General features: G+C 38.4%; 1 long non-coding RNA gene across 2 annotated transcripts in view; it reads left to right on the top strand.

The window, feature by feature from the left end:
• The first annotated feature begins 756 nt into the window (after positions 1 to 756).
• Positions 757 to 17612, top strand: part of LOC104096427 (uncharacterized) — a 30329-nt gene continuing 13473 nt past the window's right edge. The window contains exons 1-3 of one of the 2 annotated variants that reach the window (XR_011411914.1): positions 758 to 1546; positions 1652 to 1850; positions 15198 to 15264. This is a non-coding gene — a long non-coding RNA (uncharacterized lncRNA). Of the gene's footprint in view, positions 1851 to 15197; positions 15265 to 17612 lie in introns of both variants that reach the window. The other variant, XR_011411913.1, reaches the window with a different exon arrangement.

Below are 17612 nucleotides of genomic sequence, written 5' to 3' on the forward strand. Positions count from 1 at the left end.
ATAATTCGCTCAACAAATTGGCTATACATTGCACTCCTTCCTCTAAGCATTTCCATACGATTTTCTGAGTATATACTCCTTCGTTCTGCATTGTTTTTAACTTCAAACAAAGCAACTGTAAGTGTGATTTGCTACCGAACTTTGTGTTCGCTGAAACACTGGGGTTTGAAGTACCGCTACACCAGTGTGTTATTCGTTCTATCCTGGGAGGAAATAATCCATTACCTTGGGTACTAGGAGGGGATTAAATTCCTTAAGGAAACACTGTGAATTCAGTGGGCTCGAATTATTTACTGTTTTATTACGTAAATTTATATTTTGCAGAATTAGAATTATTATTTACAAATACAGCTATATTGACGGGAAACAACAATCTTTATACGAGATGAGTATCATGTACGTTTAAGATCACAAACTTTAAAAGATAATTTCTTCATAAATTTCGTGTTTATTAAAAAAACTTCATATAAAAAGGGAGGGGAGAGTGTTTCTCAATAGTCTAGACTTTTCTGTAAGCTAAAAACTATATTCCCTTTTTTGTCTTTTAAGGCTTTCGCAAACCCCGAAGGAAAGATATTTAATGGCCCTATTTCTAAAAATATTATTTGTCTAAATTACCTTTCCTCTCTCCTTAAACTTTGTGACGACTTATGAGAAACTTTTGAAAACTTTAATATCATTTATTACAGCAAGGATAAAACTAAAAAAGGAAAAGTTAATGCCCTTCTTGATTTTATAATGTGCTTAATATTTTGAAATAATTTTTTGACTAAAGTTGTAGATATAGAAATGAATGGAGGGAGTACTTTTGTACAATTTTCTATCTTAATCCTCGCACTTTCTTTGTTTTTTTCTTGCAAAGTAATAGAAGAACAAAATGGGTTGTTCTGGCTACTTCTGCCAAACACTAAGATGACCTCAATGGTAAACTACTAAGCTTTTCTACATAAATCTATGCAATCTTGATTTGGAGTGCTTGGAATATGGTTTAAGAAAATTTTGAGAAGATACTATTCTCTAGAAATATTTAGTGTATGTAGAGGTTGTACATGGGAATGGAACTTATTGTAAGACAAGTTTGGATAAGAATACAATGATAGAGAAGAGGTTGAATAATGGGCTTCTTCATGGAAATTTGAAGAAAACTTCAAAAATTGGAGAAGTTGGTTACCACCTCTTAGTGCTTATTGTTTTGTTCACAATGAAAAGAGAAACTTCTTTCATGTAGTATTGGTTACTTTCAAGATGGAAGTGGAATTGATTTTATCAAAAATATTGTAGTGTTTTAGATTGTAAAATGAGGAGAGGATCCCACAAAGCTTTAGGTGTTTTAGGTTAGATATAGAAGAGTAAATTGGCCGATTAAAGAGAAAAAAGGTTGAGAACTACTTTTATGAGTACTTGCAAGAAGGAGATTGGGTCATTTCCTCTGGGTGAAAGATATTGGTGTACTAGAATGTTTGTTGCTAATCAGAGTGTATTTAGATACTATGGCTCCAAAGTAGGTAACAAGTTATTATGTGCTCAAAATCACAATTCGGAGAAGGTTGCAAATATTGACATTCATTTTCTTATTAGTTTTGTTGTTTTATTCTTAGTTTTTTCTTCGGGTTGAAACTACTGAAATGATAAAGTTCCTCCTTTGTATTAGGTCTGGTGAAGATGTTCTGGATCTTTTTAGTTAGCACTTGGAACTTCTGAAATTGTGAAGTTGGAAAAGAAAATCGATAGTTAAATTAGTCAAATCAAAGCTAACCAAAAGTATGATGTATAATCTGTCAGCGCACCTCAATTTTTCATCTGGATCTACGCCTTATCTCGTACAAGGCAACAAGAGTCAGTTGGTTCAGGTAAAATTTTCTTTACTTCTATACTTATGATATATAAAATGATTGAATTGAAATATAAGCATTTTCCAATAGCCACGTTCTATTTATTTTCAATAGTCCTATTCTTAAGTACTCAAGCACTTTTTATCTACCAAGAGTACTAATTTCTTTAAGAGTTTTAGGTGAAGAAGTTGTTCTGAAGTAAAGCTAACAATCTTAAGAAAATTAGCCAGACCCAGTCGATATTGCATTGTTGGAATGCAAGATTTAGTTAACTTAGATTTTCTATTTTTGGATTTGAATCTGAGTGAGCATACTCTCATAAACTGCAGCAGAAGTGACTTTGTTGTGTTTTTCGTATCACATTTTGTTCAAGTTGCAATGTCTAAAGGGTATCATGTTTTTGTTTGTTGTAAAGGATATAACCTTAGGTATATAGATTTCACTATCTATCTGCATCTTTCTCTATTTCATCCTATTACAATAGTGTTTTAATTGATGAAACTTTTGAGAAAAGGTAAGTATCTACGAGATAATTGCTTATCTTTGTAAAAAAAAAAAGGACATGGAAACAAAGAAGAAAGTTTCTTCTTTATTTAAACATGTGGCAACCATGGTCCTGACAAGGTTCCAAGACGTTGCTTTGGTGTCCGGGACTTCGTGACCCTGCAAGTATGAAAAATCTAAAGTAGATTTAGGATGCCACTGTAGATGGTGATAACAGAAGGTGGATGTTAACATTCTTATCGGAAAGTTAATCCTTTATATACAGTTTCTGAAGATATTAACGCAAAACCAGACATAAATTTTCTTGATCAGTTAGACTCATGATTTCCTTTTTTCTTTTTGGTGTTTTCTTGGCATGTAATGCTTTAAAGAATTAGAGGAATGAAACATCTTGTCCAATGGATTACTAAAGTCAGAATCGTAACTTTGGTGTATGTCATAATTCCACATCACCTGTACCAGTATAAATTATATGTCGTTTGGAAAGAATTAGATTTATGTTTGAATTAGAAAGGGTGAACAGATACTTGTGGTTAAGGAGTACTGTTTTTTAGCATGTCATTCAGCAGGCGACTAGACAAAGAGAAAAATAGAGGAACACAAATAACACCACACTGATAATTGTAGAAGCATGTCTGAGCAGTAGGCGAGTACCTATATGGGACTAAGCATGAATTATTTGATATCTTAAGATCAATGTTATTACTGTATATTATGCACATGGGACTTACTTGGTTTCTGCATCACCCTGCATTTTATAATATAGTATTTTGAGATGCCTTCATAGTTAATGTAGTACATAATATATATTTTTCCGGAAGTTCATAAATCATAGCAAGTGTGAGCATTTGAATTTCGTTTGGTTATTTTTTAGTTGATGTAGTGCTTAAGCTCTTCATATTGTAGCAATGATCTCCAAAAATGTGAGATTGTTGGATATATTAAACATTTTACAAGAAAGGAATATATTACACGATTTGCTGCAAAAGCCACGCATAAAAAGTGTGGCTTATAAGGTACCAAAGGCCACACTTTGGAAGTGTTAGTTGTAGCACTTGAAAGCGTTACTATAGAGGGGTATGTGCAAGCGTGGCATTTGTATGTTATAAGCCACACTTTTGAAGTGTGGCTTCTAAAGCAACACTTGAAAAGCATGGTTTTAGGGAAAAGGTTACGCTAGTTTAGGTCACCACTAAAAAGTGTTGCTTAAAGTCGAAAAGTGTTACCTTTGATCAAATACCACGCCTTTTGATAGTTTAGGCCACACTTTTCATTTGTGATTAAAGGCCTAAAATATTATATTGCGTGACAATCCAGAATAGCATGATAGGGCAACAACCAGTCCATGATATACTTAATATAACATCAAAGTCCACCATACTAAGCAACAATAGATCAACTCTGGTCTCAAAACCACCAATAACAACTAAACACGATTGATACACACGGTCAACAATAATAGAATCTCTCACAGGTGTGGACATATAAACAGGATAACTCAAAGAATTACGAGATACATCCAAATACGGAGCAAAGTAATATGACACATAGGAATAAGTGGATTCCAGATCAAATAAGACTGATGCATCTCTATGGCAAACCGAAACCATACCTGTAATAACTATGTCTGATGCGACTGCCTCCGTCCTACCCAAAAAAGCATAGAATATGGCCTAGACTCCCTCTATAGATAGACCTCTAGATGGCTGTGAAGGTGGAGCGGAAACTAGGGCAGCAACCATGGCCTGAGAAGTCTGTGGACCTGACTGAATCCGTGGAGCCTGAGTAGTCTGTGGAGGTGCACCCCTTCTGAGTCTAGGGAAGTCTCTAACCATATGACGGGTATCGCCACACTCAAATCAAGCTCTCGCGGGCGTGGCTGCTGGGACTAGCTCGGGCCTGGCCGACTGGACTGATCGTTGAAGGCACCCCGTGCAGGAGGTGCACTAGAAAGTCGTTGAGTATAGTGTGCAAACTGAGACCTCGGAATAACTGGAGCACCGCTAGAAACTGGAAGCGCTGAGTGAACTAGATGGATCACATAGCCTTTACCATGATGTACTGTAATTGCAACATGACCACTATTAAATCCTCCAGTACCTCCTCTTGGCCTCCCTGTCCTCTCTCTCACGATCCCGCATACCATCAAACCTCAGTGCAATCTCTAGCACATGTTGATATGGGGTATCTATATCAAACGCTCGAGCCATGCTGAATCTAATTCCATAGTTGAGCCCCTCGATAAATCGACGAACTCGCTCTCTGACTGTAGAGACCAAAGCAGGTGCATGTCTGGACAAATCACTAAATCAGACAACATACTCTAACACTGTCATAGTAACCTAGCGCAACTGCTCAAACTTCGTGCACCATGCATCCTTAAGGGTATAAGGAACAAACTCTTTTAAGATCAACTCTGAAAACCGAGTCCATGTGAGTGAAGATGCATCGGCTGGGCTACCCTCCTCGTAGATTCGACACCACTGATACGCTGCTCTCGACAGCTGGAATATAGTAAAGGCAACCCCACTCGTCTCCACAATACCCATGATTGGGAGAATATAGCGGCATTCCTCTAGAACAATGTGCATCCTCTGAAGACAAACTACTGAAATTATGAGGGTGATACTTCTTGAACCTCTCAAGTTTAAGCTCCTCCTCCTCAGATACTGTCGCCCTAACTGTGGGCTGAATTGGAACAACAAGATGTACTAGAATAACCTCTGGAACCTGATCAAAATCGACCCGCTGCTCTGGAGTACGGGCTGCAGGAGTTTGAGTTCCTCCCCCGGCCTGAGATATGGCTGGTGCAAGTGGAATCAACCCCACCTGAGCTAGAGTACCAAACATGCTCAAGAGTTGTGCGAGGGTCTCCTGACGTGCAGAGGTAGAAACAGGGGCCTCGGGTGTCTGCCTCACAGCTGGAGCTACTAATGGCCCATCTGTCGCAGCTCAGCCAGGTGCTCTGGTTGCACCATGTACCCCTCCTCGGCCTTTGCCTTAGCCCTGGTCTCTCGCGGCTATAGCAGGGGGTGTGAGTGTCAGATCGTCGGATCCAGGAGTGCGTGTCCTCAACATCTGTGAGAGAATAGAAAGTCAAAGATTCAGTTTTCGAAAACGATCAATTCGCGTGATAAGGAATCAAAGAAGTGAAGTTTTCCTAACAGTTTCGTAGCCTCTCGAAAATAAATACAAATGTTTCTGTACAGATCTGCAAGGACACTACTAAACTTGCTTATGACTCGTAACACCTATGAACCTAGAGCTTTGATACCAACTTGTCACGACCCCAATTTTCCTCCATAGGATGTCGTGATGACACCTAGTCTCTACGACTAGGTAAGCCTAAAATTCAATAATATATTGAAAGAAATAATGAACAGAAATTCTAAAATAAGTCTAATAAACTAATAAAATCTCCCCAAATAGAATCTCAACAAATACTTTCCCAAAACTAGTGGAACTGAGTCATAAGCTCTACAGAGTAAGCTAAAATGTCTACTACATTAATGAAGATACAACAAGAAGTAAATATAAATGAAGGTGACTCCTAGGCCCGTGGACGCTGAGCAGGCATACCTTGTAGTCTCCATAAAGCAGCTAACAGTCGCTCACTAACGTCCGGCACAAGCAAACGTACCTAGATCTGCATAAAATGATGTGTTGAAGCATAGTATGAGTACACCATAACGGTACTCAATAAATATCAAGCTTAACCTCGGTAGAGTAGTAACGAGGACAGGTCAATACACCAACTAGGATATAATATACAGAATAAAAAAGGAATAACAAGAACTAGTGGAAATCAGAGAAATATGTAACATGGAACAAGTCGATAACACAGGCGAATGAAAGGGTTGTAAGCATAGAAATAACATAAATGAAACAACTGAGAAGAACCACATTGGTCATATACAGATAACAACTGATAGAACAAGAAAGATCAAAACAACAAGAGGTATTCTCACCCAATAACTCTTTGCAGCAAGATTAAACAACAAGAATCAAAACGAGGTGCCACCTCGCGTACAATAAGAATCACAACGAGGTACCACCTCGCGTACAATAAGAATCACAACCGAGGTACCGCCTCGTATTCACATTTCTCAATTTCAATCACAATCTTTCCTTATACCCCCGTGTGAGCCTTACATTTAAATAGTTTTGAAAATTGTATTTCCAAAATAGCTACACGTGCTTTAGCCAACCTTATGACACCGCGTGGATTCACGTAATTGCCTTACAAGCAACACGCACATAAGTCCCACCTTATACCGCCGCATGCGTGTCAATATCATGTTACAATAACAACTCGCACCACAAGTGCCCATATATCACAACTTACTAACAATCAGCAATATCAATATTTCCACAACAATAGCCCATGGCTCCACCACAACGTGTACAAAAATATCAACAATTACAATGAATGTAAAACTCGTCACAAGAAAGATATCTCAACAATTAACAACTTCACCTCAATGTGATACAACTTTCATAACGTCAACACTAATAACTCAATCATGAGAAAGATAATGTGTAACCACGAACTAAATACAAATAACTCAAAATGGGAGATTTAATATGATTTCAAATAAGAATAATAGCAATGAAAGAGATAACTTGTAACAATGACATAAAATAATGATAAACTAGGATGGAAGAGATAACATGTACAATGACTACAAATGATGATAATAAAAAATGATAGAGATAACATGTAACAATAAAAAGGGGCAACAAGTTCAACTAAAGCATGAGAACAATTTATCAAGTAGAATGCAGAACAAGTGTTAAACAAGTCATTTAAGGCATTCAAGGATAGACTAACACAAGTAAGAATAGATTGACTATGAGAATTTAGAACATGATATGATATTTCAATTAAAGCATGGAAAGAGTCTAAGTAGCCTAAACTGGTCAAATACAACATACAACCCGTGTATCCACTCGTCACCACGCGTACATGGTTTTCACATAGCACAAAAGACACAATCAACCACAAATCCTAAGAGGTAGTTCCCCCGCACGTAATTAGGCAAGATACTTACCTCAACAAGGCCAATTCAACACTCAAAAATAGTTTTTCCTCTAACATTTGCCTCTACACTTCTCAAATCTAACAAAAAATCGACTTAATATCATCAAACAATGCAAGGAAAATTCAATTACAATAGATAAAGCTATGATCTTCACACTTTTCTAAGAAGTCAACAAAAGTCAACTTGGGGGTCGCCCAGTCAAACATTCGGGTCCAATGGTAGATTATGACTACCCATGACCCCACAAGTTCATATATGTGATTAGTTTCCAAATCCGAGTCCAAATCGACTCTCAAAACCCAAATTCTTATTTTTCAAAAACTTGACAAAGTTTCAAACATTTTCACTTTGATTTGATGTTAAAATCTAATATATATCGATGGAATATGATTGGAAATATATAAGAATCATTTACCCAAAGTTTGAATATGAAAATGCCCTCTCTAAATTACCTCCTACTGAGTCTAGGGTTCTAAAATAAGAGAATGTGAGATGAAATCTCGACTTCCAGCCCTTATGTTCAGTTGCAGTTATTGGAATTGCAACATGAGTTCGCAATTGTGAACCCTCTCAATTGCAAAGAAAATCTCACAATTGATGCACTGACAGGCCTAGGGAACTTCTCATAAATGTGAGGAGGGGTTCGCAATTGCAAACCCTGTTCCCCTCGCAAAAGCGACAATTAGTCGCAAATACGAACTACCCATAATCCTAAGCCACTTAGAAATTGCGAGCCAGGTATCCCAATTGCGATACCTGAGGCCCCCCTGCTAAGCTCTCAATTACAAACCCGGTGTTCGCAAATGCGATACCTGAAGCATCACCACACCAGATTCTGCAATTCAGTCTAAGACACTCCGATATAAGTCTGAAACTCATCTGAGCCCTCGGGGCTCCAACCCAAACATCTACTTAAGTCTAAAAATATCATACGAACTCGTTTGCGTGATCAACAAACAAAAATAACATCAAAAACTATGAATTGAACTCAAAACACATGAGTTTTAAAGTTATGTTCAAGAATCTCTAGAATTACAAGTAAACGTTTGAATCCTATCAAATCAACTCCAAATGATACAAAACTTTGCAAACAAATTCTAAATAGCATAACGGACCTATTCCAAGTCCCAAAATCAAATTCTGAGTTCGATAGCAAAAAGTCACCCTACGGTTAAACTTTTCAACTTCCAATTGCCAAATTTTGGCAAAATAACACAAATCAACCTACGGGCTTCCGAAATAAATTTTTGGCATACACCCAAGTCCAAAATCACAATACAAAGCTATCAGAGCTATCAAAACATCGTTATGGTGTCGTTTCACAAAATTAAATATTTGGTCAACATTTCTAATTTAAGCTTCTAAGTCAAGACTCAAAGAGTTCGAATCAACCCGAAAGCTTCCCGGAACGAAACTAACCAACCCCGCAAGTCATAAAGTTATAAACACACATGTATGAAGCATAGAAAGGGGTAACGAGCTGCAATTACACAAAACAATCGGTCTGGTCATCACATAATATAACCCCATTGCGGCACGTAGCCCGGTCCAACATATCAACCCACATGAAAACACAAGGATCCATTCTCAACTCTGTATTAAGTAACAGAGGGTTCATCCTAGTCTCATAGCTCTCAATAGTGAGCAATCCAAAATGATAGAAATAACTACCACTCTAAAATCTCTCAACGGGTGCAAACACATAAATAGGGTACACGAATAACGAAATACATCCATATATGAAGCAAAATAGGAGGACTCATACCGATTAATATATGAAGCAAGATTAAAGTAAGACGATGCTCCTCTATGAAAAACTGAAACCATACATATAGTGCCATCATCTAGTGCAGCAGCCTCAGCCCTACCAGGGAAAACATATAAACGGGTAGGGCCTCCCCCTCTAGGACGCCCTCTACCCGCTTGTCTATCACTTCTAGTTGGATTTGCATCTAGAGTAGAAACTGTAATGGAGCCCATAGCCTGAGTGCCCTGATGAAATGCATCTCTCTCGAGTCTGGGACAATCCCTCATGATGCGCCTAGTATCGCCATACTCATAACAATCCCTCTGTGGGCGTGGCTGCTAGTGATGAGCCTGTGCCGGATAACTAGAATGACCGTTGTAGGAACCCCGTGCAGGAGGTGCACTAAAAGATGACTTCCCCATTTGAGTACCCTGAGGTCCATAACTAGCTGGAGCACTACGAGTAGTCTAAAGTGCAGACTGGACTGGCCGACTGACTGAGCCTTTGCCATAATACGTCAGAGCTGAAGAGTACAATCCACTAAATCCTCCAAAATCTCGATACCTCTTAGCCTTCTTATCCTCCCTCTCATCAGCCTGAATACACTCTAACTTCCTGGAAATCTCCACAACCTGCTAAAATGGAGTATCAGTCTCCAACTCCCGAGCCATGCTCAAACTAAGACCATAACGGAGCCCCTCGATAAATCTGTGGACTATCTCTCTAACGATAGAAACCAAAATAGGTGCATGACGGGATAACTCACTGAACCTGATGGCATACTCTGACACCGTCATAGTGCCTCGACGCAACTGCTCAAACTTTGTGTGCCACGCATCCCGGATATTCTAGAGAACTAACTCCCTCGAGAACATCTCTGAAAATTGAGCCCAAGTGAGTGGGGCTGTAGAAGCTGGCCTACCCTCCTTGTAAGCCCGCCACCACCTATGCGCTGCTCCTGATAGCTGAACTGTAGTAAAAGAAACTCCGCTCATCCCCACAATACCCATAGTACGTAGAATACAATGGTACTTGTCTAGGAAACCCTGTGCGTCCTCAGTCACTCCACCACTGTAAGTAGGAGGGTGATACTTCTTGAACCTCTCAAGTCTTAGTTGCTCCTCCTCAGATACCTCTGGCCTGACCCCAGGCTGAACCGCAATAACGGGTTGTACTGGCACCACACCCAGAGTATGACCAACATGAGCATGTTGCTCTAGAGTACAGACAGCGGGAGTCTGAGATCCTCCCCAAATCTGTGAAGTAGCTGGTACAACTAGGTTCAATCCCGCCTGAGCCAATGTACCAAACATGCTCAAGAACTGCGATAAAGTCTCCTGAAGTTCTGGGTTAGCAACAGGCGCCTTCGGTGCCTGTTCCCCAACCGAAGATGTTGGTGGCTCCTTAGATGCTACTCTATCTGGTGCTCTAGCAGCGACACATGCCCCTCCTCTGCTTCTACCTCAGCCCTGACATCTCACAGCTCTAGCAGGGGGTGTGGGTGTCTGCTCAGCTGATCCGGTAGTGCGTGTCCTCACCATCTATGAAAGAATAGAAATACAAAGTCTCAAACTCCAAAATCAATAAATCAACACGATCGGAATGAAGGAAGTGGAATTTTCCTAATAGTTTTGTAGCCTCTCAAAGATAAGAACAAGCGTCTCCATACCGATCTACAAAACTCTACTAAACTTACTCGTGACTCGTAGAACCTATGAACCTATAACTCTAATACCAACTTGTTATGACCCAAAATCCCACCTTAGGCATCGTGATGGCACCTAGTCTCTAAGATTACGTACAACAACTAAATAAGTTAAACATGATATTATGAACATAAATTATATAAATGAGAAGTTTAAAGGTGATACATGCCAACACGACGATAATCACTACAAATCCCTAAGATTAGGTAGTACAGAGTCACAAACTTTATTGAATACATAACATAATTGAAAATACAATACTTCTCAGATAGAGATTGACAATAGTAATGTAAGTAAAGGACTATGAGGGAATCTAGCAATCAAGCAACTCTACCTTGAATCATCGCGATCAAGAAGCTAACTCTGCATGAGTCTGTTATATCCAATACTTGGATCTGCACAAAAATGTGTAGAAGTGTAGTATGAGTACACCATGGTCGGTACCTAGTACGTATCAAGACTAACCTCGATGGAGTAGTGACGAGGTACAAGTCAAGACACCTACTAGACACAATAACATGTATAGTATGTAAGTATAAAGCTAATAACGGAAGCAAGATAAGAGTAAATGGCAACAAGGATAAACAAATGATAAAACAAGTAAAGTAATCAGAACACTGCTAAAGTACCAGTGAAACCAAATAAGATAAAAAAAAATGAGAACCAAATAATCAAGTTGCTCAAACACAAGTTTCACAATGAATTACTCCGAGATACCACTCCTCGAAACCACAAGTCACGAGTCCCAAATCACAAATCATATACACATGGTACCTTGTGTCCACATTATCAATCACAACCGTAGGATTACTCACGTTCAATATGGATAACTTATGTTCAGTACCTCAATCCACCAGACATGGTCACAGACTCACTATCACAATTTGTCCGGCGTGGTCACATGCTCAATATCATAATCACGGGTTTAATATCACAATGTAAGAAAACAAATACAAGAATACATGTGCATGATCAATAATGTCAAGTTTCATATTCTTGAACTAGTGTAAACAGCATGCTAGAGTGTATGCTTCTGCATATGTACTATTACAGTCCAAGTCAACAAGTAATATCAAAGACCGAGTAGCTCATTAGAAACAACACAACAAGTCACGTAAGTTGCATGAAATACACAAGGAAAATCACACCATCACACGAATATCATCAACATTATGTCCCCAGGATGTCACATATCATCCCTTACATAGCCACCCTTATATCTCCATATTGATAATATCATAATAGCCACTCGTATCGCTCCGCCCAGACACTTAACATAATAGCCACCCGTATCACTTTGCCCAGACACTAACACAATAGGCACCCATATCACTCCGTCCAGGAAGTATATCAATATCCACCGTATCATACCACCCTAGCAATATATCAATAGCCACCCGTAGCACTCGGTCCTGACAATATATCATTAGCCGCCTGTATCACTCCGCACAATCAATAATAGTGAGATGCCACCCTTATACTCCTCATAGCAACAATCAAACCACACAAAAAATTCACATGCCCTATCATCACAACAACACGACATATCAACTCATACCTCAAGTGCCCATAAAACACACCTTTCCAAATCAACAATACCAATATCACCACAACACATAGCCCACAACTCAACCATGAGGTGTACAAGAATCTCAATAACAACAAAATGAAATGGGAAAAATAACTCAATAATGAAATATACTCCATTTAACAACTTCAACTAGAACATGTTAATGGCTATCAATAACTTCAAATTCAATTAATTGCTTAAGAATAAACTCAATACATAAGGTATTTCCATGAAATGACAACTTCAAATTCTAGTGTATAATGTAAGCTAACAATGAAAGATATGGCATGAAATAATCTAAATGCATGTGGATAACTCGACAACAAAGGGATATCATGTGATAGCAACTTCAAATAAGAATCATTCGACAATAAAAGAGGCAACAACTTTAAATAAGCCAATAAGAGTAAACTTGACAAATAAATGATAGAACATGTGCTAACAACTTCAAAATAAAACATGTATGAGTAAACATAACATGGAGGATATAACATGATATGACAATTTCAATTAATGCATGAAAAAAGCTAGTCTAACCGATCAAATACCATATATAAGCTTGAGTACGCACTAGTCATCTCACATACACGTCTTTCACATAACTCAAATAAATACAATCAACCAAATTCCTAGGGGGTAGTTTCCCCCACACAAAGTTAGGCAATATACTTACCTCAAAGAAGCTAAACCAATACTCTAAACAGCCCTTTCCGTGTGAAACAACCTTCGGATGGCTCGAATCTAACCAAAATAACTTAATATCATAAATAAAAGCCATAGAAAATAATTTCAGATAATAAATCTTCGATCTTTAATAAAAACCAAAAAGTCAACCCCGGGCTCGCACCTCGAATTCGACAAAACCAACAAAATCCGAATACCCATTCCGATACGAGTCCAACCATACCACAAATCATCCAATTCCAACCTCAAATCCTCCTTCAAATCATCATTGTATGTTTTAGAGAGTTTTTACTAAAATCTCCCATTTCTCCAATTTAAATCACTAATTAATTGATAAAAATAAGGATGGAATAAGGAAATATAACCAAATCTGAGTCAAGAATACTTATCCCAATCCAAAACATGAAAATCTCCTCCAAAATCACCCAAATCCGATCTCTCTAACTCAAAAAGTGATGAAATAACAAAAGCTTTCAAAATAGAGTAAATATAATTCGGCCAATGTATTACTCATCGCCATCGCGGAATTACCTTTGCGATCGCGAACACAATACTCACCCAGCTGCCCAAAACATTCTTCACGAACGCGATAATCCAGTCGCGAACACGATTCACAATCTTCAGCAACCTATGTGAATTCGGTGTCTCTCACGCAAACGCATATAACAAATCTCCTGATGCCCCTTCGAGCTATCCTTATACACGATCGCGGAACATAGCATGCGAATGCGAAAGCAAAAGTCTTCCAAGCTTCGTGTACGCGGTCGCATCATCGTGACCGCGATGAACAAAATGACTGTTGCCAAAATCTCTCTATGCGAACGCAACTCCTTAGTCGCGATCGCGATGATGAACACCAGATATCAGCTGATAGCAAACCCAAAACAAGGAGAAATGGCCCGTAGCCCATCCTAAACACATCTGAGGCCCTCGGGACCCCGTCTAATCATACCAATCACTCTCATAACATAATGTAGACCTGTTCGGGCCTCATTTCACACCAAAAAATATGAAATCTACGAATCGTACTTTAATTCAAGCCTAATGAACTAATGAACTTTCAACTTCCAACACTCACGCTGAATCATATCAATTCAACTCGGAATGACCTCAAATTTTATATGCAAGTCCCAAATGACACAACGGGCCTATACCATCTACCGAAATCACAATTCGAGCTTGATGTCTGGAAAGTCAACTCCCGATCAAACATCTCAACCTTCCAAACCTTCAACTTTTCAAATTTTGCCAAAAACCATCAAATCAACTTACGGACTTTCAAATCTAAATCCAGACACACGCCCAAGAACCAAAACCACCATACGAAACTATTAGAATTATCAAAACATCATTCTGGAGTTGTTCACACAAATGTCAAACTCCGGTCAACTCTTACCACTTAAACTTCTAAAATAAGGATCATTCTTTCAAATCAATCTGAAATCGACCAAAAATCGAAACCGTCCATACACGCAAGTCAAAATACATAATATGAAGCTACTCAAAACCTTAAACCACCAACAGAATGCTAAAGCTCAAAACGATCGGTCGGGTCGTCACACATTATTAGTGAATGAAATTGTTTTTCCCACGTGTACACTCAAAATGCAGTCCTTCACTTTTTCTCTTTTTTGGGTTACATGTATTTACCTATTTGGGACATCTTCTTCCACTTTACTTTTATTTTTAGTTCTCCTTCTTCGTCTCTTTATCATTGTAAGGGTTTTTTTCTCTCTCACTTAAATCGTATATCTTCTCTATACTTGTTTCTTAGGGATTTCTTTCATTTCCTACTGTTTCTGGTCTGACTATTGGTTTTCTTCTTATAATTTTTCATTTTTGTTTCACTTATGGTTATGTCTTTCAAATTTTGGTTATACTGTATTTTGTTACTAACATGTAAGCTTCCTGGTTTGGGGATTTTTCATCTAGCTCTTCCAATTTATTTGTTGATATTTGTCATCTTCTCCTTCATTCTCCATCACCGTTGGCCCATTAGAAGAAAAAAATGAATTTACATGGGGATTTCTTAGAATTCTTTAGCCTTTGGCTATTTTGTTAATTGATATTGCACAAACATGTGCTCATCACTATTTTGTGTCAATTTCGCAGCTGCTAATGGTAGTGAGCAGAATACAATGAGAACAAAGATACGGTATGTGAACAAAATTCCAAAAAGGTCAGTGATGCATATTTGTTCTATCAATTATTTTGGTTCCATTTAACATACTTGTGATCTACGTTGGAGTTGGCAAGACGAGTACTTTTGCTTTTTAATAAGGCAACTTTCCCTGATTTTGAAGACTTAATTGAAAAAGAAAAACAATTGCTCTTGCAGTAGGTATTCAATAAATTCTATGTTCTCTGGGAGGGAGAACGTTTAATAGGCTTTTATTTAAAGAAGATTTTATTTTTTTTAATTTTACTATGTATTTATGTGATGAACCTGTAAGCATATGTCTGGAATTATAGTTGGAAGAATGGCCAATTCATATTTACTTTGGTTATTACTAACTATCACGACCCTATTACCGCCTAAGTGATGTCGTCCAATGTTGTCGTTAGGCAAGCCAACAAATAAACTAACACGCCGATCGATAGTTCATAACATATTTTAAAACAAATAATAAAATGAATAAGCAGAATCATTTTATTTTCAAAGTAGAATACTGACACTTAAATGTTCGAAGTAGTCGAAACATAAATCCGAATATCATAACAGGAATACAACGAAAATAATAGCCAAAATCCCCATAATCCGGTGTCACAAGTGCTGCAGATCATAACATGGAATGCAGCTCACAACAAAGTCTCCTCAACAAAGCTGGCAAGATGACCACCGAATGTACCTATCTTAGTACTTGTACAATTAGTGCAGAAGTGTAGTATGAGTATGTAAATTAATGTGTACCCAATAAGTATCTAGTCTAACCTTGAAGAAATAGTGACGAGGGATCGACATCGACACTTACTAGTGGTCCAATAAATTTAAGTACAATAAAAGCAGACTTGTATGAGATGCAAGTAGCAATGAAACAGATAAATATAATTAACATGATTCTCAATGTAATAATAATTACGAAATTATCAATGTAATAACTAACTGATCATATCGGCTTTGTACCCATTCCACATCACTAAGATTGGCCTCTTGTATGATACGTAGGGAAGGAATTTCCATCTCTGTGGGAATAACAGCTTCAGTACTATAGACCAATAAATAAGAGGTTGTCCCAGTTGACGTTCAGACCGTGGTGCAGTATCCAAGCAAAGCGAATGGTAGCTTTTTGTGTCATTTTTGTAGTTGTCTACCATCTTTCTTAGTATCTTCTTAATGTTTTTGTTGGTGGCTTACACGGCTCCGTTAATCTGTGGCCTACATGCGGTAGAATTCCGGTGTTTCATCTTGAATGTGTTCACACATGGATTTCATCAGGACACTGTTGAGATTGGAGGCATTGTCACCAATGATTGACTGGGGCACCCCGAATCAGCAGACAATATGGTCCCAAACAAAATCTGCTACGACCTTCTTTGTCACGACTTTGTAGGATACAGCCTCAACCTATTTTGTGAAGTAATCAATGGCTACCAAGATATATTTGTGTCCGTTGGAGGCAACAGATTCGATTGGTCAGATAACATGCATGCCCCATGCAGCGAAAGGAGAGGGAGAAATCGTCATATTGAGCTCATTAGGTGGTACCCGTATCATGTCAGCATGTACCTGACACTGGTGACACTTTTGCACGTACTTGATGCAGTCAGTTTCCATAGTCCTCCAAACATATCCTGCCCTTAATATCTTCTTGGCTAGAACAAACACATTCATGTGAGGTCTGCAAGTCCCTATGTGTATCTCTTCGAGTAACCTAGACGCTTTAAAACCTTAGGCTCTGATACCAAGCTTGTCAGACCTCGACCTTGGAGAGTGCAACTGGCACTCAACCGAGATAACCCAGTCAAGCAAGCCTACTTGATGCCTTCTACCCAACCTTACCCATGAATAAAGAGATTATGCACACCATTCGTTGAAGAATGAGAGGATTTCATAAACAACACCAATTTCATTACCATTAGTTACTACATTTATAATTATCAAAAAATACATTACACATTCATAGTTTGAAGAGGAACATGTGTTACATATACAACATTTCTAGTTTGACTTTTTCAAAACCAAGATACAACCCACACTATGTCTACGGAGCCTCTAATGGATACAAAATAGTGGCATGATGGTGTCGGCAACAAGGTCCCGGCTATACATCAAAACACTATACATAAGAAACAAAAGATACAAGACCTCGAAATGAAATGGGGCTCACTAAGTCAGCTGAGGAAAGGGTGTAACGCTATCATTGATCGATGTCGCCTGCTGTGGAACCACCTGCATCCATTAAAGATGCAGCGCCCCTGGAAAAAGGGAAGTTCGTACATATGGAATAGTACTAGTATGTAAGACTAAATACCCTCGCAATAGAACGAGTAACAATACAATGAGAAAGAACATGGAATCAATGAGAG

This window comes from Nicotiana tomentosiformis, chromosome 11 (assembly GCF_000390325.3).
Source record: "Nicotiana tomentosiformis chromosome 11, ASM39032v3, whole genome shotgun sequence".
NCBI lineage: Eukaryota > Viridiplantae > Streptophyta > Magnoliopsida > Solanales > Solanaceae > Nicotiana > Nicotiana tomentosiformis.